Consider the following 26548-nt stretch of genomic DNA (forward strand, 5'->3'; position numbering starts at 1 on the left):
AAGTGAGCACCTGTGCAGTCCTGGTGTGGGCACCTGTACAGTCCTAGAAGTGGGCACCTGTGCAGTCCCGGAGTGGGCACCTGTGCAGTCCTATAAGTGGGCACCTGTGCAGTCCTATAAGTGAGCACCTGTGCAGTCCCGGAGTGGGCACCTGTACAGTCCTAGAAGTGGGCACCTGTGCAGTCCCGGAGTGGGCACCTGTACAGTCCTAGAAGTGGGCACCTGTGCAGTCCCGGAGTGGGCACCTGTGTAGTCCTAGAAGTGGGCACCTGTGCAGTCCTAGAAGTGGGCACCTGTGCAGTCCCTGAGTGGGCACCTGTGCAGTCCTATAAGTGAGCACCTGTGCACTGCAGGGCCTAATTCGGAACCCAACCAGCACATCTTTGGGGAGCATGGAAGGGGACAGTAAGGGCAAGAAAGTGCCCGCCTGTTAAACCAGGACATCCTGACTTCATTTGTACCTGCGTGTTTTTCTTTATAAAACGCGTTTCTAATTAACACTTGACTCTGTTTTGATAGCACTTTACAAACAAGAGGTCTCATTTCTTGCACTTTGGTCTTTTCGCGTGTTTAACTAGTTTGGGACTTAGCGTAGTACTTAATGCAGAGGTGGGCGTTTACCATTTACCTAAAGCTGATTGGTGGAATTTAAGATATATTCAAATGTGGTATGTAAATGAACCCAGCTGACAAAAGGAAGCGCTCTGTCTGATTTCTTCAGCCCGCCAGGCTGCATTAACAGGAGTGTGTGGGACTCCACCTGTAGGTGTAAATGAAGGACATCCATGTTTGGCAGTCATTTATGACGATGACTTAAGACTCTTGTTCATTTACTAAGTATTTTCCATAATTGGAAGCTACAGAAACATTGGGAGGACGTGTATCCACCACACAGACAACAAGCAGGTGTAAGATTTGAACCCAAGGGGGGCCTGCATCTGTGAGGCTTTGGTCCTAACTACTGTGCTCCTATAATAGCAGCAGCTTCCTTTTGAATGTATTAGTTTGGAAAAGACATCCACACGTCCATTTGTGAAGCCACTCTGATCACCTAATGATAATACGTGGTACGTACTTGAAGCAGAATGGAAACTGCGATGTTATTAAACTTCATTTATTACAACGCCTTCAGTTCTAAATTCTAAAAACAGGATACTGAGGCTCTGATAGGAGGCCATGAGCCACATGAGACTGGGCCTTGGCACCACAGTAGGCATCACCATCTTTGACGAACATCTGTTGAGTTATAACTCCTGCCGTCAGAGTTTCCTCCAGCCAAGTGTTACACTGAAGCCTTCAAAGACATGAAGCGTCTGCTGGCAATGGACGTGGCAAATGCTAACTTCACTTTAGCGGTGATCAGCCAAAGGCCTGCAGCTCCACATCACTCCCAGCATGTAACTGAAGCTTCGAAATCCATGAAACGCTGCTGAATGTAATCTTCATTTCATGCAGGACGGTGCTTAGGCTCAAGTCGCACAACTCTTAGACGCTCTTCATATGGAGTTCAGACTGTCACAGGATCTCGGGTTACACCGGGGGACGTTCTGCACAGTACAACAGCCGGCCACGCATTCTTATTTTTGATTTCTGTCACTCCTTTGGCCAATGAATTCCAAACACTGAGATTAATAACCCGAGGAAACAATTCATCTTTATTTTATGTAGTCCTACTCAGAAGAACCTTCAAAAGGTGGCTTACAAGCCAAGTAGTGGCGCTGCACTAGAAGAGGGACTAAGAGCACATCACCTTCCCCTGATATGTGAGCACCCAGAATTGAACACAGCACTAAGACCAGGCCCCGTAGTCATCAAGCGCCTCAGAGTGACACCTGGGACCTGCACCAGACGTCACACTAGGATGGGAATGCGTCCTACCTCAGAGTAGAACATGACAAGTGAGGCGAGGAGGAGAAATTTATAATTAATAACGTCAACCTTTTCCATGAGTTGACAATAAGGATGGCATTTCGTACTTTACTGATATTAACGTAGAGGCTTCACCACAAAGACGATAATAATAATAATAATCATCATCATAATCATCATAATAATAATAACAATAATCATCATCATCATCATCCAAGTGGTAATAGAAGAAGAAGGAAAACAATAAGGAAGGATTTCATGCTAAGCTCCCAGGAATTGTTGCCACATTTTAACATCTACCTTAATAAAAGGACAAGTGTCTGTGTGTCTGTCCAGTTGAAGTCATTCCAACAGATGGTGCATCACAAACACCTGTGGTACTGCTTTTTATTACTAATAAAGTTTGTGATGTGTTGTGACTAAAAATGCCATTCTGTACGGCCACCCTAAAATCTCTCGCCTTTGGAATGGCCAGCTACTGTCCTCTCAGCAGCTCTGACAGGCTGGCCGGCCCCCTGGATGTGACGTGTGGTACCAACAGGAGAAGGTGCCATCTTTCCACCCCGAGTGCCGTTGATTGGTGTGCACTGCCTCTGCTCTCCCTCCGTTTGCCCTCGTCTGGTAGTCAATTTAAGAAGTCAGTTTGGTTCTGTGTGAACTTGGTCCACGGGGGTCCGGTTTCATTTGGGCTTTAGACAGCACCATTTAAGGGCACATTTATCATACAGCGCCTCCAGAACGTCTTCAGACCCCTTCACTTTTGTCACATTTTGTTCTCTTCCAGCCTGGCACTAAAGTCATTTCCATTCATTTTTTTTCTCTCATCAAAAAACACTCAACACCCCAGGGTGACAAACCGAAGACAGGTTTTGAGGAATTTTTGTAAATATCTAAAAAATAAAAAAACGGGAGTATCTGGTAGACATAAGCATTTAGTGCCCTCCCCTCATTACTTGGTTGAAGGACCTTTGGTGGCCACTTCAGCCAGAAGTCTTCTTGGGGTTTCACATGACAAACTCCACACACCTGCATTTGGGGATTTTCTGCCATTCTTCTCTGCAGATCCTCTGTCAGGTTGGATGGAGAACCCCAGTGGAGGGCTGTTTTCTGTTCTCTCCGGAGATGTTTGACTGGTTTCACGTCTCAGTTCTGGTTTTGCCACACAAGAGCATTCACAGAGTTCCTTGTAAGCCACTCCTGTGTTGTCTTTGTGACCCTTCTGCCCAATGTGAGGTGCAGAGCATTCTGGAGAAGGTTTCCATTAAGGGGGTCTCTGTACTTTCGCTCCGTTGAGCTTTCCCTCGATTCTGACTAGCCTCCCAGTCCCTGATGCCACCACCACCGTACTTCACCTCTGGACTGGTACTGCACAGGTAATGACGTGTGCCTCGTTTCCACCAGACATGATGCTAACCTTGGTTTCACCGGACTGGAGAATCGTGTTTCTCGCAGTCTGAGAGTCCTTTAGGTACCTTTTTGCTAACTCCAAGTGAGCATTCATGAGCTGTCTGGCCATAAAGCCTGGACTGGTGGAGTGTTGTCCTTCTGGAAGTTTCTGCCCATCTCCACACAGGTTCTCTGTAGCTCAGGCAGAGTGACCTTTGGGTTCTTCATCAACTCTCTTATCAGGGGCCTCCTCACCAGACTGGTTAGTTTGGCCGGTGGCTTTCTCTAGAATAAGTTGTGATTATTCCAAACGTATTCTGTTTAAAAAAGATGGAGGCCATTGTACTCTTGGGAGCCTTCGATGTGGCAGAAATGCTTTGGTAGCCTTCCTCAGACCTGAGCCTCTTCACAACGCTGTCTCCAAGCTCTGCAGGCAGTTCCTCGGACCTCTTGGCTTTGGCTTTTCATCGGCTATGGGACCTTCTATAGGCAGGTGAACACCTTTACTAAACAGTCCCGTCAAGTGAATTGACCATAAGTGGACTCCAAACAAGGCCTCCAGGCATCTCAACGATGACCAAAAGAACTTGAGCCAAACTCCAAGAAATGCTCTGAAGACGTGCGTCAAGTGGAGAATTCAGGTTTTTATTTTTCATAGATTTACAAAATATTCCTAAAATCCACATCTCACTTGGTCATTCAGGGGTAATGAGTGTTGGCTCAAGATGGAGCAAACAAATCGAAAGGATTTTTGCACAAGGCTGCAACTTAACAAGATGTGGAAGACGAGAAGGAGTCTGATGACTTAGTGAATCCACCGCATGCCGGTAAACTCCATAAAATGAAACCCAACCTGGAAAACAAAGCAAAGCCTTTCAAATTACTCAAAGAAAAAAACAAAGCTAAAAATAACGACTCCGTCCACCATCCACGCACACCTTCAGTCCTTTATTAAATAAACGCAGCCTGGGCCGATGTTTTCTGGATGTTTCCGCCTGCGCTCTCTAATTAAAGGCGGCGATATATTACTGTAGCCGTCCTCAATCTTTGCACTTGTCAATAGCCGTAAGCTACAGTGTGGACTGCTTAGAGGAGCAGAACATCCGGCGGATTCTTCACTAACAGATAATTAGATGCTGCAGACATGAAATGAAAGCTCATCTCAAAAAGGTGACGCGGCAGCAATGCCTGTATTGACAGGGGACATCAAATGCAAAGGGGTATTCAACATTCAAACGATCTCCCGTGAAACTGCACCGAACGTGACCTCAAAAAGCCGCTGGTCTCGTGTCTTGAAGAAGGAAGGCCTTTCAGCCCAGCCAGCCTCACCTTTCTTACTTATCTTGGGTATAACTGCAGATTGAGGGTCTGCCAAGGCTGCCGATAAGACCACTCCAGCCAATGACAGGCCAGGACAACAGCATTGCTTAGAGACAAAATGTCCTGAGGGCTCACAGGGTGCAGTCGGCTTGGAGTGAGAAGAAGCCTCCTCGTGTGTTGATTCTGGAGACCCCCACTTAAGGGGTTTGTGTTTCACATTTTCAATATTCCCAATAGTGTCTGTGTGGAACGAAATGAACCGTGAAAGTTAAAACAGGGTAATAAACGCATCAGGGAATTTATTATGTCATAGAAGACGCCTCACAGACGTGCGATTGGGAGAGCACTTGAAGGCTCTGACATTGGTCATTCCACCCCAAACCATCACTTACTGTCCCTTCTGAGGTCTGAATATCGACAGAGTGATGAGCCATGACGTCACTTCAGCCCCCAGGGACTTGGACCCGCCCCTTCAGCCTCAAATGCCACCACACGTCCGTCCAGTCAGCCTGACTCACATCTGAAGAAGACGTCTTTGATTGTCTAACTGCTGTTGATGCTTTCTTTTCTTTGGCAATGTTACGAGATTCGCCTCCCCAACGCTATCTTGTATACCGTTTCTCTTCACAGACTCAAGCACTTGATTCAGATGAGTAAACGGTTTATCTGAAGGCATGAAAGAAGAACATGCAAAGTGTGATTTCCAAGAGACCTTGGATGTGGTGCTGTGTACCGCGAGGAAGCCCACTACAACGTGTGAGGAACGCGAGAAACGGGAAGCAAGAGCGTTGTCAATAAATAATCTCACGTTTACTTCTTCAGTGTCAGAACAGCAAGAAGCAATGGAGACTGGGAAACGTAGCCTAAGTGGCCAGGAACATCACCATAAAGCAAACTCAGGACTTTATCGTGATGGAGTGGGACATTTACTAGTTGCCTGTCCTGAGTTGTGCTTAAGGTTTACCAGTGGGACAAGTGCTGGGAAGCAAACCTATTTAAAAAAAGAATCGCCTTTTCCTGTTTTACTAAATAATATGGCGACTACAGTAGAGTCTTTGGTGGTTCTGATGCTGCCCACGGACCTTGGTCTTGAGCTTAAACAGTTATCGATGTCTCTTCATATTGGGGGGATTGATGGCGGTCCGATCGGTGAAGGCCTAATTAAGTCCATTATGTCTTACACTAAACTGATGGTGAGAAGTCTTCATGAGGGACCAGTTTCAAACTTCCTGCTACCAACTTCTTATCCACCGGCTACTTTGGGCTTTCCTTGGCTGATTGGGAGAAGCAAGAAGTCATGGCTTGGAGTCCTCGTCATTTTGGGGTATTTGTAATCTTAATTGTTTATTGGGAGTTTCTCTTTAGAATAAGACAACAAGTAAAAGTAAGAAAGTAAGTAAGAAATGTATTTATAAAGCATCTATCAGAGACAAAACTCATAAAGTGCTGAACGATAAATGAAATATCAAAACTATATAAGACACTAGGACAACAGGAAAGTCACCAGCAGACGGCAGAGCTCCCCAAAGGCCTGTCTGAACGAAGGGGTCTTAAGTTGACACTTGAACAGCTCAGCGTCAGTGGTAGACCCCACCGTAACCTTGGAGCAATGGACCGGAATGCACGGCCCCCACGTGTCTGCCGTCTGGACGAGGAACCGAAAGAAGATGTGACTGAGCAGATCTCAGTGCATGGCCTGTGGTGTGATGCCAAAGGAGGTCTGTGATATATTGGGGCGCTCGACCGTGCAGAGCTCTGTTAGTGAGTACCAGAATTTTGAAACTGGTTCCTAAATTGCACTGGGATCCAATGTAAAGAGAATAAAAGTGGGGAGATGTGAGTCCATTTGAGTGAACTTGTGAAAAGCCTGGCAGCGGGCAACAAGGAGACTTGACTTGGCACTTGCAGGATGGGCATACAAACCTGACAATCATACAGTGAGAGGGTCTTCTTGTCCATCTAAGAATGACATAAACAGCTGTGAATCTGCTGTAACTAGGAAATGAGCTGCCTGGACAGGGAATGAAGGTACGGTGAAGTGCGTTATGGGGTCTGCGGGGTTGTGCAGTTTTTATTAAAAACAGAGCAGCTCGACTCAGGCTTGTGGTACCATGACGCTCCGCTGTCGAGCTGCTGGGTGTTCAATGGCGGAGAAAGGAAGGCGAGAAAGAATGAGTCAGAGGTTAAAATGAAAATGAAAGGAAAAGAAAGGAGAGGTGGGATGGAAGCAGGCAGTGGAGTGGAGGCAGAAAATGTGGAAGTGGCCCCTGGTGGAGCAGGTGGACAGCACGCTCAGTTGCTCCTGCCGAACACCCAAGGAGTGACCAGCCAGTCCAAGTGACTTCTGCTGAGTGCCGAGGGATGACGGCAGGGACACAAGCCAGACTGAAGGGTGGCTGCACTGGCCAGTGGATGTCTCCTCTTGCTGAAGAGACCTGAAAGGGTGAGCAGAGCAGACATCAGCTTGAAGAGCTCAGGACGGTTTTTAATGGCTGCATCCTGACTGCATTTTAAACTGAGGGTCTTAACTGCATTTTGTGATTGGATTTTAACGTCACGTTCACTCCGTTCTTATGGACTATTTATTGATGAACGCACTTTGAAGTCTGTTTGGACTGTTTTAATAAAAGCAGAATGCTCTTCTACACCAACGTCCTCATTGCACTGCCTCATCCTAGGCACATGACTACTGAGGACCCTGGTTGAAGCGGGTAATGGCAGCTGTGGCCAACCTGGGCATCACTGAAGGTCATCTTAAAGCTGCTGCGGCCACAAGAGTGCAGGTTGTATACTTTCTGTAGTATTTCTGCGTATGGTATCACACTTGGCGGTGATTTGTCAGTCTGCTGTGCTCAGCCTCTAATTCCAGATTAGTGAAGGTGAGAGGAGATGCTCCCAATAGACAGTCAGGACTATTTGAGCAAGGAGGCACCTTACTGGCTGAAGACCTAACTGGCTATAAGTGACAATGGCAAGTCCTGGTCAAAGCGTTTTGAGTGGCTGCTCTGACATAACAAGGGGTTAGGGTCAGTGTGAAAGGCAGCGAGCTCTCCACGGCATTACGACTAATGTCCTCTGTCCGCTGTCTGAAGGTAGGCAGTGACCAGTCCACTACGACTCAATAGGTGGGCCAATTGTCTGTTAAAATCTAACCTTTTTACTTTCCGCATGTAACATTTTATATTCACTTTAAATTGGTGTACGTGTGTCCAGGTTCATCCATGTGATGTGCAAGGTTGGCTCCGTAGCCCTTGGCAGTTTGAACCTGGGACCACTGATAACTAAACCGAGGATGAGCTGGGCAAATTGGGGCAGATAGTGTCAGCAAGAGTTGGTGTAAAGTGTTTCAAGTGCTTTTATTAAAACAAACAAAGTGTTCAAAAAGTGAAGTGCAACGATCCTCGGTAAATAAATAATTCCCTTAAAAACAAGAGTACAAGTGGAGGTTAAAATGTCCAATAAATGATCCATAAAAACGAGCTTAAAACTCCAGGCAGGTCTTCTTTTCTAAAAAACATGAGCTCTAATAATAAATAATAATTCATTACATTTATATAGCGCCGCCCCGAGGAGAAGCACAACGACGGGTGTAGTCAACCATGAAAACTCCGACTTTTCTGCCATTCCTTGACTTCACATGGAGGTCCCCTAGAGCTCTACTCCCACTCCCGCTGCCATTCCCAATGTGTGATCACATAGGTTGCTGGGTGAGGTGCTCAGCAGGAGTGACCCCGTCAAGCGATGGTCATGCGCTCCTCTATCTGAGGTTCAAACCTGACCATCTGCCTCCATCCTGATCCTGCGTCTCTGTCTCTCTTTCCTTTAACCTCCATTCCTTTTGCATTCCTCCATTGTCCTCCCCCTTTTACGCCATGCAGGCTCCCTTTTTAAACTGCGTCTGGGTGCAGGTGCTGCAATCATCTGCTCCGAAGTGTGAATGAAGCACTTGACCGATCCGCTTGTGTCTGCATGTGGATGGCGATGGCGCATTCCCACGTGTACCTGCACCCGCATGGAGCCTCCACTGTCATTTATTTCACTAAAATGTACAGTGCCACAAAGCTCTGTCTTCACAACCTGAGGTGGCCATAATTTGAGCACAATGTGATAGACACACTACACTAACACGTCATTTATAAAACACAAAGAGAGTGTTTCGTGACTTGTAAGTGGCTGTCACGGTGCACCTGCATTTCAAAGTTTTCCTCTCTTTATTTTTTTTTTTCTCTTCGGTTCTCCTGGTTTTGGAGGTTTTGTTTTGTCACAAAGGTTCCACACTCTTTATAACTCCGTTTATTAAGAATTTCAAAAACAAATGACATCACTCTTCTACACAGTCGACTTCATTTGCGATGCAATTCTCCCAGCATCGTGTCAACTTTTCAATGCCTCCTCCCACCTTCACGGCTTCCAACAAAAATATAAAAGTGAGGAAGCTTTTTGAAGGTCCCTCGTATGTAGAGTTAGTTTCTGCCCTTCTTGTTTTTATTTGCATAAGAGTGAAGTACGTTGATTTTGCTTTGTGTCTTTTCTCTGGACACTGCGACGTTGGATTTGTAGGGAGCGTATTCCAGCAGTAACGCGTTACGCCATTGCTAGAGTGATGTTTTACATTCATCTGATTAACTAAACAGACAGCCCTCCCGGCGTGTGGTGGGTGTAGTTGTGTTATTTAGAGTTCCCGGTCCTGACTTGTGACTCTTCTTTCTTTAGGCGGAGTGGTGGCTCTGAGGCGAGGGATCTGCACTGGCAATCGGAAGGTCGCCGGTTCGAATCCCGTAAATGCCAATAGTGACTCTGCTCTGTTGGGCCCTTGAGCAAGGAAGGCCCTTAACCTGCAATTGCTGAGCGCTTTGAGCACTGAGAAAAGTGCTATATAAATGAAAAGAATTATTATTTATTATTATATTCTCACTTTGACTTTCATTAGGAGTTTGAACTCTCGATTTCCACTTTCTGGCGTGTTAAACGTTTCCTCTACTGGTCATTCCCTTTTGTTCTGTTTGCCTTTCCTAGCGTCAGGCACGACACAGAATTACGTTTCAGACCCTGCTCGCTGCGTAGTGGTTAGTGCGCATGATATGGCAGCACGACAGAGTTATCATTCAGGACCACAGGTCTAAATACACCAAAATAAATGCCTGAAAAGTTAAAACCCAAAAACTGAAAGGAGAACTGCCAACATAAGCAAAGAAAAACAATAAATTAATTAAAGAAAGAAAGGAAAAAAATGCAACAAAATATTCCAAAATGTAAACATTTTAAAGAAATCAAACAAAACAACTCGAATGGGTCAATAGAGTGGGAGCAGGGTGTAGTCCTCCATACGGCGCTCACTCTGGTTAATCAATCCGCCGAGTGCCATCGTGCTGAGCTGATCGAGTGCGTCTCCCTGCCGTTTAGTCTACAATCACACAGGTGACTTCGGAGATTTTTACTTTCTCTCAGCCACCATGTTAGATTTTCAAGAGACAACGATGATCACATTTTTTTGACACTGATGGACTTGTTCAAAGCGAGTTTGTTCCCCGTGGACAGCCTGTTAATCTGTGACATCATGCCGCTCACCTGAGGTCTAGAGAAGTGGGGCACCGAAAACCACAGCCGTGCACCTTGTCAGCGGAAGACCTTTTGACCAAAAACAACATGCTTGGTGCTTTGGTTCCTCACCAGATCTCCTTATCTGGGACTTCTTTTTGTTCCTGAAAATAAAACGGAAACTGAAGGGAAGAAGATTTGCTACTGTGGAAGGCTGTAGACACGCTAATGAAAGAGGAGTTCAGGAAACGGGAGAAGTGCTGGGATGAGTGGACTGCAGCTCAAGGAGGTGACTAAAAGCGAATCACTCTAAGTGTTAAAATAAGTTTGTTTTTGTAACAATTTCTGGAATTTTTGGATCCCCACTTGTATACTTCAAAAATAACAAATATAAATAATTAATATTAAACCAACAATAAAAGGCAATCAGAAAATAACCAAGGCAGGTCTGCAACAAAAGAGAAAATCAAAAAGTCGAGAGCTGAAGAGCAAATGAAAATGGCCAAAAGACCAACGAAACTTACTAGAGGAGCAGGAAGACCAAAAAGGAGCCAAAGACAAGAGTCAAATTGGCCGAATAAAGAAACAGCGAGGGGCTGCCACAATTGGTGGGGGGGTTTATAAAGTTACTCAAGGTGACACCTGAAGGCCTTCGTTGAACAGTAGTGGAGGAGAAAGAACAAACCTTACAAGAAACATGAAGAGAGAACAGACAAGGGAGAGGTCGAAAGAATGAAATTTATAAAAACGAGTTAAAATACCATGAAACAAAGATGGCACCTCAGCATTGCATCATGGAACTGGGAAGTGGTGCTGCAGTGCTGTCATTTGTATCCTCTCCAATAAACTTGTGTATGGTTGTTACCATTTTTTCTATATTCTAGTTATTATGGAGTTCTTAGCTTCACTTTTGCTTTGACTGACTGTTCCTCTAAGCATTACAGGACATCAAACGTATCGGGGGGTCTAAGAAGGAAACCCGGTGTATTCCTCATTTAGTAAAAGCTGAAAGCAAAGACAAATACTCGGCCATCAGTCACAATGGTGTTCCATATTCAGATGTTGGTCAAAGCCGACTCCATCTTGTTGGTTTCTGAGTTCAATATTCCTGGAGTTAGCTGAAGGTCACAGGTGGTCTCACAAGTCCTCCATGTCTGTGGAGAAAACAGAAAAACATTCACAACGTGGTGGAACCTCAGTATCCTCCTCTGGTGCAGAGAATGTTACAAACAGGGACCAGGAGTTGTTTTATTCAAAATAAAGCGAAGAAGTCAGAACCTGGAAGTTGTTGGGCGCAGCCACCACTAGAATTATTTTGAGAAGGTTGAGATCAAAGAAAGAGGAGTCCTTATCTTTTATTGAATTTATTAAACGCACATAACATTCCATACAATCAAGTCAAACGTAACAAAACTAAAATCAAATCAAATTAAACCCCAGCCATGAAAAAGAGAGGAAGGCCAACAACCAGAGCAAAACTATTGAGAACAGTAAAGAGAGAAAGGAGTCTTTGTCCGCAATATAAATGCTTATTCTAAAATATTATTGATGAGATCCTGCCAGGTTTTAAAAACGTTTTGCACAGATCCTCAAAGTAAGAATTTGATTTATTCCAAATTTCAAATACTATAGAACATCAGTCACCCACTGACTTAAGAGTGCTGGTTTAGGATTCTTCCAGTGGAGTAAGACAAGCCTACGTGCTAATAGTGAAGTCAAGGCCATGACAGTTTGTTTGTCCTTCTCCACTTGAAGCCCCTCTGTGAGCCCACATACGTAAAGTATGCCAAGTATAGGAAAAGAAAAGATGAAAAGGTATTGTGGCTTAGACAGTTAACACTGAAACAGCAAAAACAACACACACACACACACACACACACACACACACACACACACACACACACACACAGAGTCCGTAGGTTTGTTTCCAGTCGTCTTGGTTTAGCCAGAGAGTACTTGAATGGCTGATCCAAACCGACATCCACCGTTACCCCGCGTAATGAGGCGCTCTTCCCGTATAACTCATATCATATACTGTACGTCTCACCGCTACGGAGCAGAATCCTGTATTTAAAGCAGTTGATTGTTGGTAAAGTTGATAAAGCAGATGAAGTTGAATTCCGCATCTCTCACGTTCAGCAGTGGCAGATTTTTGCTTTATTTAGAGATCTGCAATAGCAACACAAAATGGACAACAGCCAACAGTCTACCACACCACACCAATAGCTCCATACTGCACGTGTTACCAAACTTGATGGCTTCAGCACTCTCGTTTCTTTCAGTTTGGTTCTTTAAACACAACCTGATATTGCTCTCCCGGTTTCTTCTCCATCTGAATTAGCACGCCATTCTTTGAAAGAGAAGGCAGCCTCTTACGTTGGCACTCCACGGCTCCTCTTGAACCCACACGCACAGACTGACCGCTTTCTCCTCAAAGCGGTAGTGTAACGACTGAGGTCGAGAAAATCTATTTTTTTATTAAGAAAAAGGGTCAGGAGAGTGAAATTTAGTCGGGAGTTCGTGGCAGACTTGTTACCAAAGAACGCAGGCCGATCATCCGTGAAGTGCAAATTGCACAACAAAGTCGAAGGTGTAAAGAAACAAAAGCAATTCAAATTCTGGGAAGTCTTTTAACAAGAATAAGGTTTGCACACCAATACTCCTTTCTATCATATGCTTGGATATGAAAGGGCTGTGTGCGCCGGTGTTTCTGTCCTCCTTCCAGTGACGGCACATGTTGCACATTCCCAACTGGTCCTGACTAACACAATTGCTCCAAAGAACAGCAAACAAATATTGGCAAATATTGTGAAGATTTTCTACTTTTTCACTTCACCATAAAATGAACAATCAATGTTATATTTAGATTCCATAAAGTTCAAAACGCCCATCTGCATGCATACTTAAATCTGTCCAGAAAAAGTTACAATAAACTAAAACAGACAGCTAATCATAACAACTCAAGACGCTAAACACCAAAACACTGGAAATTCCTTTAAAAGAGTAAAGGTGACAAGGACAGAAAAAACAGACAAAGTACGTGGAGTCTGCTCCACTGCAAAGGCCAAACAAAAAGGCTTTGACAGATCAAAAAACTCAGAAAGGGCGAGGAGAACCATAAAAGCCCTGGCTCACACTAACACACCAATGTCCTGTATTTGTAGAGAACGTCTTTACAGAATGAATGTTCGTACAAAAAGCAAGAAGGCAGCAAAAGAGGTCACAGCTGTTAGGATTTGGATTCCCTTCTTCTTTTTTCAGACTTAATTTTGCATCTTTTTCCATCTTTTTATTACGGGGTTTTGACACATTCAGAATCCATTTCTGCCCTTTACATTTTTTGAAGCGTATTTAATGATGTTAATATATTTTCATTTCTTTTCCGCCACTATTGTTTTTGGTGGCCATTTTTCATTTTGATCTGAGATTTTGGTGTAAAGAGTTAAATCTATTGGAACGTCGAGGGATGGCAGGTGGAGGTGAAAGACACCTATAAAAGATGGCGGCTGTCACGACACCCTTACAGCTGCTTGTGGAGGAGTTGGGCAATATAAAGCAGAGATTCATTAATGTGCACTATGCCTAGCCCACCACCAGACCCGTTGCTTTAACACACTGACTGCCAAATAAACGAGTAACATCTCGTAACAGGCAAGTAATATTTCACTTACTGTTCATTTTTTTAATGTACCTATGTAGAGCCACAACCATATGAATATTAGCATCTCAGCATGATGAAGTTGAAATGGAAACTGTGACATTCAATTGGAACAAATTGTGGTAGGTTTCCTCCTTCCTCTGTCCAGATGTCACGCCAAGCACCCTTCTTGCTGTCACCCTTACCACATCTGCTGTAGTTTCCCAGCTGTCTGGTGACTCTTCACTGCCACCCAGTGCCTGTCTCACCTCCTCCCTAAACTCAACCTTGCAGTCTTCCTTTTTCAACTTCCTCCATTTGATCCTTGGCTCTGCCCTCACTTTCTTCCTCTTCTTGATCTCCAACGTCATCCTACAGACCACCATCCTAGGCTGCTTAACTACACTTTTCTCTGCCACCACTTTGCAGTCTTCAATCTCCTTCAGATCAACTCTTCTGCATAGGATGTCATCTACCTGTGTGCATCTTCCTCCACTCATGTATGTCACCCTATGTTCCTCCCTCTTCTTAAAATTCGTATTCACCACAGCCATGTCCATCCTTTAGGCAAAATCCACTATCCTCTGACCTTCTTCATTCATCTCCTTGACACCATACCTACCCATCACATCCTCGTCTCCAATGTTCCCTTCACCAACATGTCCATTGAAATCCGCTCCAATCACCACTTTCTGTCCCTTGGGTACACTGTTCATCACTTCATCTAACTCACTCCAAAAAACTTCTTTCTCATCCATTGCACACTGAACTTGCGGGGCATATGCACTAACAACATTCATCATCACACGTCCAGTTTCCAGCTTCATCATCATCACTCTGCCTGACACTCTTTTCACCTCCCAAACACTCTTGACGTGCTGTTCCTTCAGAATAACTCCTACTCCGTTTCTCCTCCCATCCACACCATGATAGAACTATTTGAATCCCCCTTCGATCCCCCTGGCCTTACTCCCCTTCCATTTCATCTCTTCACACACAATATATCAACCTTCCTTCTCTCCATCATATCTGCTAACTCTCTCCCCTTACCAGTCATAGTGCCAACATTCAAAGTTCCTACCCTCAGTTCCACTCTCTTCACCTTCCTCCTCTTCTCCTGCCTCCGGACACGTCTCCCCCCTCTTCTTCTCCTTCTTCTTCTTCTTCGGCCAACAGTAGCCCTGTTGGCTAACAGTACTGGTGGTGGTCGTTGTTAACCAGGGGCTCAACTGATCTGGTATGGAAATTTGTATTGTTTATGGAAATTTGTATTCGTGTTATTGACCAATTCCAGTAATTTTTGGGTCCTCCCTTGAATTTTCACTGTGGAAGTCAACATATTAAGAAGGCCTCCATATCCGTATCCACTCAATACTCTGAGGATCCTAATAAATGCATTTGCTTTGTGACCATATCATGTAGCGCGTACTGATCATCTCATCTCCTCAGCGGACGATAAGCCTCTCCAACAGGCCTCCACTATCTACGAGAGCAATCACCCTGCTGCCTTTCAATGGATACGATCATCAAAATATTAAAAGTTTCATTCAGCAGTAAAGATTACTGTTACTTTTAGAGTTTAGACTTTTATGATCCTGGATGTTTGCAAATTTTTCAACACTTGTTCAGGCCTTTTTTTTAAATTAATGGTTGATTCTTATCGTGGGGTATTTGAGGCACTGAATTTGATTTTTGCGTTAATGTTTATTAAAGAAATTGTTTGCAGTTATTATAAAATATTTCACATCATTTTCATCACCATTTTGTTCCTCCTTTGGTACCTCTACTTTGTGTCGTGATGATAGCTGCTGTGGTTTGTGGTCCTGGAAGTTATTTGGCTGACGTCACCAGCGGACTACTTTGACAAACAAAGAAAAGTCGATCTTTGTGCGTCTGTCACTTGTGCTATTAAGATTTCCCAGTTCCTGAATTTTGCTTTCATTTCTCTTACTACGATTCTTGGGTATCATTTTGGGTTTTGTCATTCAATAGAACTGATCCTCCCTTTCGGTTTTCTACTGGTGTTCCCTGCTCAACTTGGGAGCCTTTGCTGTGTTAGGCTAACGTAGACATGGCACTGAATGTACTTGTAACAATGTAGTGACTAGTGACAATGTACTCGGTTTTCATTGGTTAGTGGGTTTGGAAGGAAACCGCATTCATTCCTTTCTTTAAGAAGGAGGATGAACTCATTGGCTGAGGAGACACAACTTCCTAGGTGAAGGTTGGGAATTATAATAGAAAATTTGACAGGAGGAATATGGACATATTTGTGGCAACTCTGACCCATCCATGCAGCAGATTTCAGGCAAACCGGGAAATTATGACACCCATGATAAGGTATGGAAATGCAATCAAATCCGCTAAACGACGACTCGCATGCATACAGTAATTCTTGTAATGACGTGACAAACATATTACACCTTAAAAACGATGACTACGATGTACCGGCTGTATTTCAGTTCCCTTTTCAGAGGGCCAATGTTGTGTATTTGTGCTGAAGAACAAACAAGAACACTGCAGGCACGTCTGGGAAGGACTTCCTTAGAGATGGTCATAACAACAGATTTTCGCAATAAAATGTCCACAAGTGTAGTAAGATACAAAACCAGACCTTCAATGCAGGTTCTCCGTGTATCAAACCCCCATATTCCATATATAACCAACTTAAAGTTCCATCAGGAGTTGTACGGAAAAGGTCAAATTTCCAAAAGATCATAATAACATTTACAGCAACTCCACCAGATGATGGCAATGGCCTATGATGTCGTGCATATGATGATTTCTGGTCACAGCTCAAGCAACTGTAAAAAAATCTTATCAACGACACGCCATACGCACCGTGAAAGGCTGTGGGAGTGCATCTCTGCATCAGGCCCTGGAAGGCTTATGAGGGGAAAAGTGAATGCAGCAAAATACGGAGAAATCCTGGAAGGAAACCTGATGAGAAAGCAGCGCCTGGAAAGAAGACAACCAGCTGAAGCGTAAAGCCAAAGCTACACAGGAATCGCTTCAGAACAACAATGTGAATGTCCTAGCGTGGCCGAGTCAGAGCCCAGATCTCAATTCGATGGAGGATTTGTGGCTGGGCTTGACAAAGGCTGTTCACTCCGGACCACCGTGATACCTGAGAGAGCAAAGACGAATGATAGAGAGAGACCTGAGCACACTGACTCGAGGCTCTCGTGTCTGCCATCTCCAAATTACTGACCTGAAGGGGGTGAACACTTATTAGAACATTAGAACAATCTGGACAAGAACAGGCCATTCAGCCCCACAAAGCTCGCCAGACCTGTCCACTTCCAAAAGAACATCAAGTTGAGTTCTGAAAGTCCATAAAATCTTACTGTCCACCATACTACTTGGTCGCTTATTCCAAATGTCTATCATTCTTTGTGTAAAGAAAAACTTAATGTTTGTGTGAAATTTCCCCTTCACAAGTTCCCAACTGTGTCCCCGTGTTATTGATGAACTCATTTTAAAATCACTGTCTCGATCCACTGGACTAATTCCCTTCATCATTTTAAACACTTCAGTCAGGTCTCCTCTTCATCTCTGGAAAGGCTCAGCTCTTTTAATGTTTCCTCATAACTCATCCCCTGTAGCTCTGGAATCAGCCTAGTCGCTCTTCTCTGGACCTTTTCTAGCGCTGCTATGTCCTTTTTGTAGCCTTGAGACCCAAACTGCACACAGGACTCCTTCTGTGATGATATAATGAATTCCAAATTATCTGCTAATCCACCTATCTTGGTATCATCTGCAAACTTCACCAGCTTGTTCCTTATATTCCTATCTAAATCATTTATATATATTAAAAATAGCAGTGGTTCCAGCCCTGCTGGTCACCACTCTTAACATTTGCCAGTTCTGATGAGGTTCCTCACACCATCACCCTCTGCTTCCTGTGTCTGAGTCAATTCTACACCCACCACACCCTGAACTGCCACTTCTTTTAGTTTGATTCCCACCCTCTCATGTGGCACCTTATCAAATGCTTTCTGAAAGTCCAGATCAATAACATCATCATAAACTCCACTCTGCTCGTATCCTCATAGAATTCCAGGCTGTTAGTAAAACACGACCTCCCTCTTCAGACCCCATGCTGACTGTTCCTAATAACTCCTGTCCTTGCCAGGTGTTGCTCAATCTTCTCTTTAATAATTCCTTCCATTAATTTTCCCGTGATGCACGTTAAACTTAGTGGCCTCTAGTTGCTTGGATCTGCCTTGTCACCCTTTTTATATAATGGGATGATATTTGTCATTTTCCAGTCCTTCGGAATCTCTCCAGTGTGCAGTGACTTCCTAAACATACCTGTTGAAGGTTTATATCCGCACTCGCTGGCCTCCTTAAGAACTCTGTGGTAAATATTATCTGGTCCTGATGATTTGTTTGATATCAGCTTATTTAATCTGAGCAGCTCTTCTCTCGCTACAATTTCCAAATCCCTCAGTTCCTCCTTAGTAGTCCCTGTTACCACAGGAGGTTATCCACTTGCTTACTTGTGAAGACCTCAGAAAAATGTCAGTTTAGAGCGTCTACTATTTCACTGTCTGCATCTTTTAATTCCCCTTTACTGTTTCTGATGCTCTTCACCTCCTCCTTGTCTGTTCTTTTACTACTTAAATACTGAAAGAATCTCTTAGGGTCATCTTTCGCCTTATCTGCTATATTCCTCTTCAACTTATAAGAATATGGAAGAAACAAAAAAGAGCAGATGATGGAGCTTCACATCTTAAGGATGGCCTCGACTGGAGGTAAAAGAAGGAAGAAGAGAAACCCCGGACCTCAGCAGCTGGAGAATTACGGATTTCCTTATTAAATCTTTTGTTTAAATTGTGTTCATTCAAGGAAAAAATGAGACATCCTCCTTAATATGTGGGACATGTCACCAAACCCCTAGTGGCCTCACTTTTACTCCATGCAGAAACTGATGACACATTATTATTAAACTGTACGTCCATTGAAGGAAACTGCCTAATGAAAATAGCCATAATAGCATGTAAATGAGATCTTTAGGGAGGTTTATAGGAAGTGAAGAGTCCTCTGATGAAATGGCAAAATCCACACATTTACAGAGCACACCAGCTGGGCACACGAGACCAAAGAGGACAGTGTTTGTCAAGCATGGCCTGCAGTGATGACAATGTGACCATTTCAAGGATCAAAGTCACCATGTACAAACAAGGGCCTGGCCCCTCCTCCATTATCTGTTGCTTGGCAACGCAGCTTATACTGCATGCAGTCACATGATATTGGAGGGGCCAGGACCTGTTGTGACACAGCCAGGGTCCCCAAGGACTGGGGTTCAAATTCACGTTTTAGGTGTGTTTTGTTCATTTCCGTATTTTGTATTTATGTTAATATTACTTTTGTTGATTGTTTTTATGTTTGTAATCTACTTAGGTTATGTCCTGTGTGTTGTGTGGGTGGTCCCCCAAGAGGTGGGGCCACCTGTCAATCACCGTCAGGAACTGCCCTCCACCCTCTAAATCTGATGGGTCTCCCACAGTTCCCAGCAGTTCATTCTGATGGTGCTGGGGAGTGTTGGTGAGTTCTTGTGTTTTTCCTGTACTTCTGTTGTTTCATTTCTCTGGATGTGTCACCTCTGTGCTCTGTGTGTTTTTGGGTTTAGCCTGGGGATTACCGTACTGGGACTCTGCTCGCCTCGGACTGCCTTGCGTTTTTAGGCAACTCCATTTTGCAGATGTGCTCTATCCCCCTCTAGTGGACATTATTGGAAGTGCAACTTTTGGGGACTTGCGTTGGGACTCCTTAGTCAAAAGAGGTATAAGCCCCTTTGCAAAAGAGTTGGGATGAAGTGTAAAATGTAGATAGATAGATAGATAGATAGATAGATAGATAGATAGATAGATAGATAGATAGATAGATAGATAGATAGATAGATAGATAGATAGATAGATAGATAGATAGATAGATAGATAGATAGATAGATAGATAAGAGACTTTTTACAGAAGCTCTTTCAATCTAGAAATAGATAGATAAGTAATTGCATTGTTTCCGCTCATTTTGAAGTTGATGCCACAGCCTACCCTGGCAGACGTTGGAGCAAACTGAGCCACCTCTGGGTCAGAAGACCAGTCACTCACTCACACACACACTCACACAGGTGCATTGTCTGGGATCCTCAGGACCCTCGTGAACAATTTGAAGCCTGAAGGAGGATCTACACCTCCTGGTTGGAGGCCATGGTTCTTTCTCGGGCCAACAACAGACTGGAGAAGTTGTGTGATGCTAAAAGAACACCATGTGGTGGAACATCTCATGACCAGTAAGGTTAACTGGCCAGAGGTCACTCACTTGATTGGGTATAAAAAGCGCATCCGAGAGGGGCGGAGTGTCGCAGAGGTCAAGATGAGGAGGGCGCATTGCAGCAGTCTGTGAAAGGCAAACAGTGCAGCCATTTCAGAAGAGCAATCCTCAATGTAAAATTACAAAGAATTTGGGGATTTCATTATCTACGGTACATAACATCATTAAAAGATTCTGAGAATCTGGAGAAATCTCTGTACACAAGGGACAAGGCTGAAAACCAATACTGGATGGCGGTGACCTTCGGGTCCTCAGACGGCCCTGAATTAAAAACAAACTCCATTCTGTAGTGGAGATCACTGCATGGGTTCAGGTCAACAAGTCATGGCTGCCATCTACTAAATGCTGACACTTGAAGGGGTGACTGCTTATTAAAATCAATTCTTTTGTGTTTCATGCTGTATTTTAAATGCGTTTTGCCCACTTTGCAGAGGTCTCTTCTCTGTTGGACAGTAAAGAGCCTTTGTCTGTTGATGGGTGTCAGAAAAGCCAATTTAAACAACAACAACAGCATTTCTCACTTTAGCACATTCTCATACAACAGTGAAGCTCAAAGTGCTTTACAAGACGACAAAAAGGACTTTATAGGAAATGAAAAACAAATAAGATTAGGCGATAATATTAAAGAATAAGTAACAAAGATGAAAGGTAAGGTCAGATGGCCAGGAGGACAGAAAAAAAAACAAACAACAACACTCCAGTTAGGCTGGAGAAAAAAAAAACAAAATCTACGGGGGTTCAAGGGGGCAAAAGACCACCCAGCCAGCCCCCACCGGACAATCTACCTAAGATAAATGTCCCTACCTCAGTCCTCTTGGTTTTCAGGCTGATAGTAATTAATGGTGTTGGTCTCATGGACAGCTGAGACCCCCGCCTTTGTTCCATCATCTCGGGGGGCTGCACGGTGCCTTGATCAGATGGTGGTGGTGCAGATCACCGCTGCAGAAGAACCAGAAAAAACAGGCGAGAATAGAGGAGATTAGTTGAGATTGCGGGTCCCTGAAGAATACGAGAATTCTGTACTCATATATTCTGTCAGGAGGACAACTAAAATGCAGCCACGTAAACGACATATTAAAATGATGAGGTTTTTAACAACTTTTTAAAATGATTCACAGTACCAGCCTGGTGAATTTGCATCGGTAAAGTACTCCAGATTTGGGGTTCATAACAGCAAAAAGGCCTCCTCACCACTTCTATTATGCTTGGCTCTTGGAATTATAAGCAGACCACCATTAGAAGATCTGAGGTTATGACTTGGCGTGAGTGTAGGGGTACAGACATTCCAAAATAAAGGCAGGGGCAGATTATTTTAACCATTCGTAGTATTTTAATGTCAATTCTGAACGACACCGGTAACAAGTGTAATGACGCCAAGACTGGTGTGATGTGTTCGGATTTCCTTTTCCTAGTTAAGATTGTGGCTGCTGCAGTCGATTGATTTCTTTCTTAGGTGTCCACTGACATTCAGTGGTATATAACAAAAGCTTCTTAAACTGGGGGTCGCAACCCATTTTCAGTCGCACGTCGTCTGAATTTGGGTCACACAAAGTTGTGACTCACAATAGTACTGAAGAGAAAAAGTGGGGAATGGTGTGCAGAATGTCTTGAAACGGGTCACCAGGGGCAGCTAAAACAAACGTCATGGCTCCGCTACGACCCGCATCTGCGATTCTCCACAAAGGGAGGACGATCACTGGTGATTCTCTAGGGGGGGAGGACAGGGAAGATGATTAGCGACAATTCTGGGGGACTTCACCCCTCCAAGGATGGTGATGATTTTCCCCTGGGATTACAGTCTGTGCCGATTGTGAGATGAGAAGACCAAAAAAAGGTCAAAACTGAGTTGAGAGGAAAAAGTTTTAAGAGGCACTGGTGTGTAACAAGACGTATATGGAACCTTCCACAGGGTGAGTGTATACTGTGGGGGCTGTGTGTCTGTGTACTGGTGAATGTCACCTGGGTGTCTCTGGTAAGGCGCCATCCCGAGGGGGTAGGCCGGGAGATCTTAGGGGAGCACTTCAGGGGACTCATAACCAGCCCAAAATAAAAGAGAAGAAATTTCAAACCAATACATCGACCCACCAATTATTGAATTATTCCCAGTTGTTATGATTGACAAAATATCAACTGGTCCAGTATGCTGCTACCATAATCCTGACATGGACCAAGCATGGTGGACGGCGTTCTGTCTGCCTTCTGCGTTGTGTGTGTGTGTGTGGTGTTGAAACAAAAGGCAGAGTTCCAACAGACGCTTTATTTATGGCACTTCATTCCTGGTGTAGAACAAAGAAACAAAGGGGAACTTCTCACCAAAACACCAACATCCTCTCCAGCTTCCCTTCAGGGTTCACTCTGCAGCCCTCACTCCTGTAAAGTCAATCTTACACTTTATTCTGACACCTACTGCTCTCCAATACAGCTACTGTATGTGCATGGATGAACAATAAACAGACCCACTTAGTCCAAAATATGTCCTACAGGATAACATATCAGCCATGAACAAGAAAGAAACAGGGCCAACCCGCAGAAGAACGCCCTGCTGGGCATCTCCTACTGAAATACATCTCGGCTCATCTTCCAAAACCACTTTTCCTAGGTGACAGTAGGCCAAGCAGGGCTGCCTAGACACCTCCCTGTCTTCAGACGCAGATCCCAGCTCTTCCTGCCGAATTCCCAGGCGCTCCCAATCCAGCCAAGAGATTTAATCCCTCCAGTGTGTCCTGGATCTGCTGAAGGGTCTCATCCACCCAGTGGGACGTGTCTGGAGCAACACCAAGTGGAGCCACCGGTGAGGCATCATCATGACGTACCCAAACTACCCCAAATGGCTCCTCTTGATCTGGAGGAGCCGAGACTCTACTCTGAGGTTCTCCCCAATCACCAACCTTCTTAGCCTATCAGGGGGTTCAGCCAGGAACCCTGCAAAAAAACCTAAGATCTGCTGCTTGTACTTGTGATCTCTTGCTTTCCGTCATTACCCAGAGCTTGTGACCACAAGTGAGGACAAGGATGTGGTTTGACCGGTAAACCATGAGTTTTGTCTTCACCACCACAGAAGAACTGCCACCACCCCAATCCACTTGTCAATCTCACATTCTCTTCTGGCATCACTTGTGAACAAACTCCCGAGATACATGAACTCTCCACGATGGGCAGTTGTCACTACCGTCACATGGAGAGAGACAGCAACTCTTTTCTGAGAGAGACTTGGAGGTGCTGACCCTCATCCCTGAAGTGAATCGCTCTAATGTGTCCTAAAGGTCACAGTCAAATGAGGCAAAGAGGACAACATCATCCACATAAACTACACCCTCACGTCCTTGGGTGTGCCCTGAAAGCCACAGACAGGAGCGGTGACAAGACATGACCCTGACAGAGTCTGACACCCGCAGCCAATGAACTTAACACCGAGTAGTCAAACACAACAAAGAGAGGCCCAGTTACGCCATATACCTGCTGCGCCATCCACGACACATACCGAGGAACATGCTTGGACACTTTATCCAAATCTACAAAGCACACGTTGACTGGGTTATCAGACGCCTATGCACCCTCCAGCAACTGCGCCAGGGAGAAGAAAGAGCTGGACTGCTGTTCAATGGCCAGGAACGGAATCCACATTGTTCTGCCAGTATCTCAGGCTGAACCATCAGATGGAGTCTCCCACCTTGCACCTTGGCATAGGTCTTACCAGGAAGAAGAGGAGTTCAAACCCCGTGTGGTGGGAACACGCCTTCTGGTCACATTTCTGAAATATGGGGACCACCACACCAATCTGCAATTCCATAGATTCTTTACCCGACTTTGATGCAACACTAAATATACGCGTTAACTTTGCTATCCCAACAATGTCCAGTGCTTCCAGCATCTCTGGTCAGATCTCATTGACCACATTAGCATCACCACTATGGAGTCCTACTGGAGTACAATTGGGGTCATTGGGGGTGTCACTGAGCCCAAAACCTCAAGACACAATTGGAGTAACAACAACAAAGAGAGAGCTTTATTAACAGAGCACCTTTACGGGGGCCCCTCACGTGTCACTGTCTCACTAGTTCTCTTTTCTTTTGTCCCCCCCCCAACTCTCCCAGGCATGCATCGTCCACGTCCCCCTCCCAACTCGGACTCCCTGGGTGAATGGAGGTGGCCCCTTTTAATGCCGGATCCAGGAGTACTTCCGGTGTTAGGACATTACAAGGAGGAAGCACTCCCAGGTCAGCTCTTCCCTGCAGCTCCCCCATAGGACTGCAACTCCCAGCATGCCCTGCAGGCACATGACTAGGCATACCAAAACACTGCCCCCAAGAGTGTTGGGGGAGCATGCACTCTTGAGAGGCTGTCAGCCCCTGTCCATCCACTATCCCGAGACAGATGCTGGTCTGTCCCCCCTGTCCATCACACAATTCAAATTAAATATTTCACATCGAAAGAACGCGAGTATTAAAATAGAAGACCATACAGAAATGTGAGGCTACGCCATTAACCCAAGTCATGTCCTTCAAGACGCCGTGGAGTAACAAATAATGCACAGACTTGATGAAAACCACCGCGTATATTAAATGTCGTGTGCCTTTTTAATAAAAACACAAAAATGCTCCAATTAAACAGAACGTGTACAAAGTTTGAGTAGAACCGCAACTTACCTCTTCAGCATTGACACCACATCTGCCACCTTCAAAGAGCATTAGAACAAGTGTGGGGAGAACAAGCCTAACAAGCCCACCACGGCTCACGACAACGGGGAGAGGAACATCACGAATTAAGAGTGAGGGCTGAAATGGGGACCCTCACCACACACATGCAAATAATAAAAAGCCAAACGTTCACAAACATAAGGAGCCCATCAACGGGCTCGGCTGTGAAGGCTGTCAGGTCCAAGACTGTGGACTACCCGCCGTCAGCTCTTGTCGAGTTGTTAGGACCCCCAGCTCCTCCAGCACCGTCCCACCCCCCCATTATTCCACCTTCAGGCAGCGATCTTCTAACCTCCTGAACTGAGAGCAGCTCCATTAGTGACCTGCTTCAGACCTTGCACTTGCTGTCTTGACTTTGGATTGGCCCCCCCAATATGTGTGAGGAGGGGGTCCTCTGTTGGAACAGGCGTCCCATCCAAGGCTCCTACTGCCTTATCCCCAATGTTGTACTGGCTAAGTGGATTAGAAGATGGAGGGGTCTACGCTGTGGTGGTCCTGATTCTGTCCCAGTGTCAAATCTCACTGCCCACCGATTCGTAAATCTGATCGATTGGTCTTTGTTCACGAAGGCTCCTTGAAGGTACACTGTGGCCTGTCCCTGTGAATCGTGTGGTTTGCTTTGTGACCGAAGGACATGTAGAGAATGAATAAAGAGGTGTGCCACCCACGTGACACGACTGGCCGGTCACTTATCGAGCTGCTTTGAAGTTTCAGCCTGCGCTCAGATCACTTTCCTCCACAAATATCACATGAAGAGAGGCAGGTGTGACTGATCAAGTGTTCGATTGCCAGCGCTTGGCTTAACCAGGGAGATGTGGTGCCAGCCTGCCCAGGATTGCTGCTTCTCTTAAACCGACCACTACAGCGCCCCCTCAGAATGCTTGGCACAGAGGCCCGGGTCTCTTCGATTTGCCCCTCTGCTCCACAGTTTCAAATTACAAATCCCACAATTCAGACATCGTGATTAAAGTGCACACCACAGACTCGGATTTAAGGGCATTTGCAGACATTTTGGTTGGTCAGAGTGTGCAGACATCCTACAAACACTGGATGGATTTGTGCGAATCACAACACGACCCCCCAGTAGTGTACCTGAGAGCAGGGGCACAAGGCAGAAAGCAAACATTCATAGCACGCCAGTTCAGCCAACGGGCAGACAACACCAGCGAGCGAGCAGGGGTTCAGAGCCAAAGCTGTGAGGCGGCGGCCCAGCGGAGTGGACCGTGTGCGGCCCTGTGACCACTCGAGCGCTTAATGAACACTTCGGTGTTAAACCCAAACCGATGTGGAAATGCATTGTGGTGTGTGGGGTCTTCACGGCAGGGTGGGCCTCACCGCCTTCATGCACTTTACCACAGCGGCATCATAATATCGCTGTTATTAGAAAGAAACGACGACTCCAAAGGCACCCCACTTGTGTTTAAATACGATAAAAATCAATACAACACACCTTTAATCATAAAGGAAAATAAAACAGAATTGTGACTTCTTTAAATACAATAAACGACAACGGTTTATTAGAGAACAGAATAAAAAAATGAGAATTTCAGATTCATCTCATGGTTTTGTTCTGATCTTTAAGATAACAAAACCAATAAAATATGACATATATATATATATACAGTATACACACTATAAAAGAAAATCAAAAAATGAGCCCTGCAGACGGGCCTACAGGCTTCTTGAAATCCAGGACACCAACGCCATTTATTTCTGCAGCGCACTTCATACACAGGATGGGCGTCAAAAGGCGGCAAAGAAAAGAAA

At 44.9% G+C, this 26548-nt stretch overlaps 1 long non-coding RNA gene across 1 annotated transcript; it reads right to left on the minus strand.

Annotated features, from left to right (window-relative positions):
* Positions 1-10837: 10837 nt before the first annotated feature.
* Positions 10838-21049, minus strand: LOC114666871 (uncharacterized). Its single transcript, XR_003718639.2, has 2 exons — positions 20889-21049; positions 10838-11267 (listed from the first exon to the last, which is right to left on the minus strand). It is a non-coding gene; the product is annotated as an uncharacterized LOC114666871 (long non-coding RNA).
* Positions 21050-26548: the final 5499 nt, after the last annotated feature.

Source organism: Erpetoichthys calabaricus, chromosome 16, assembly GCF_900747795.2.
Source record: "Erpetoichthys calabaricus chromosome 16, fErpCal1.3, whole genome shotgun sequence".
In the NCBI taxonomy this organism is placed as follows: domain Eukaryota; kingdom Metazoa; phylum Chordata; class Cladistia; order Polypteriformes; family Polypteridae; genus Erpetoichthys; species Erpetoichthys calabaricus.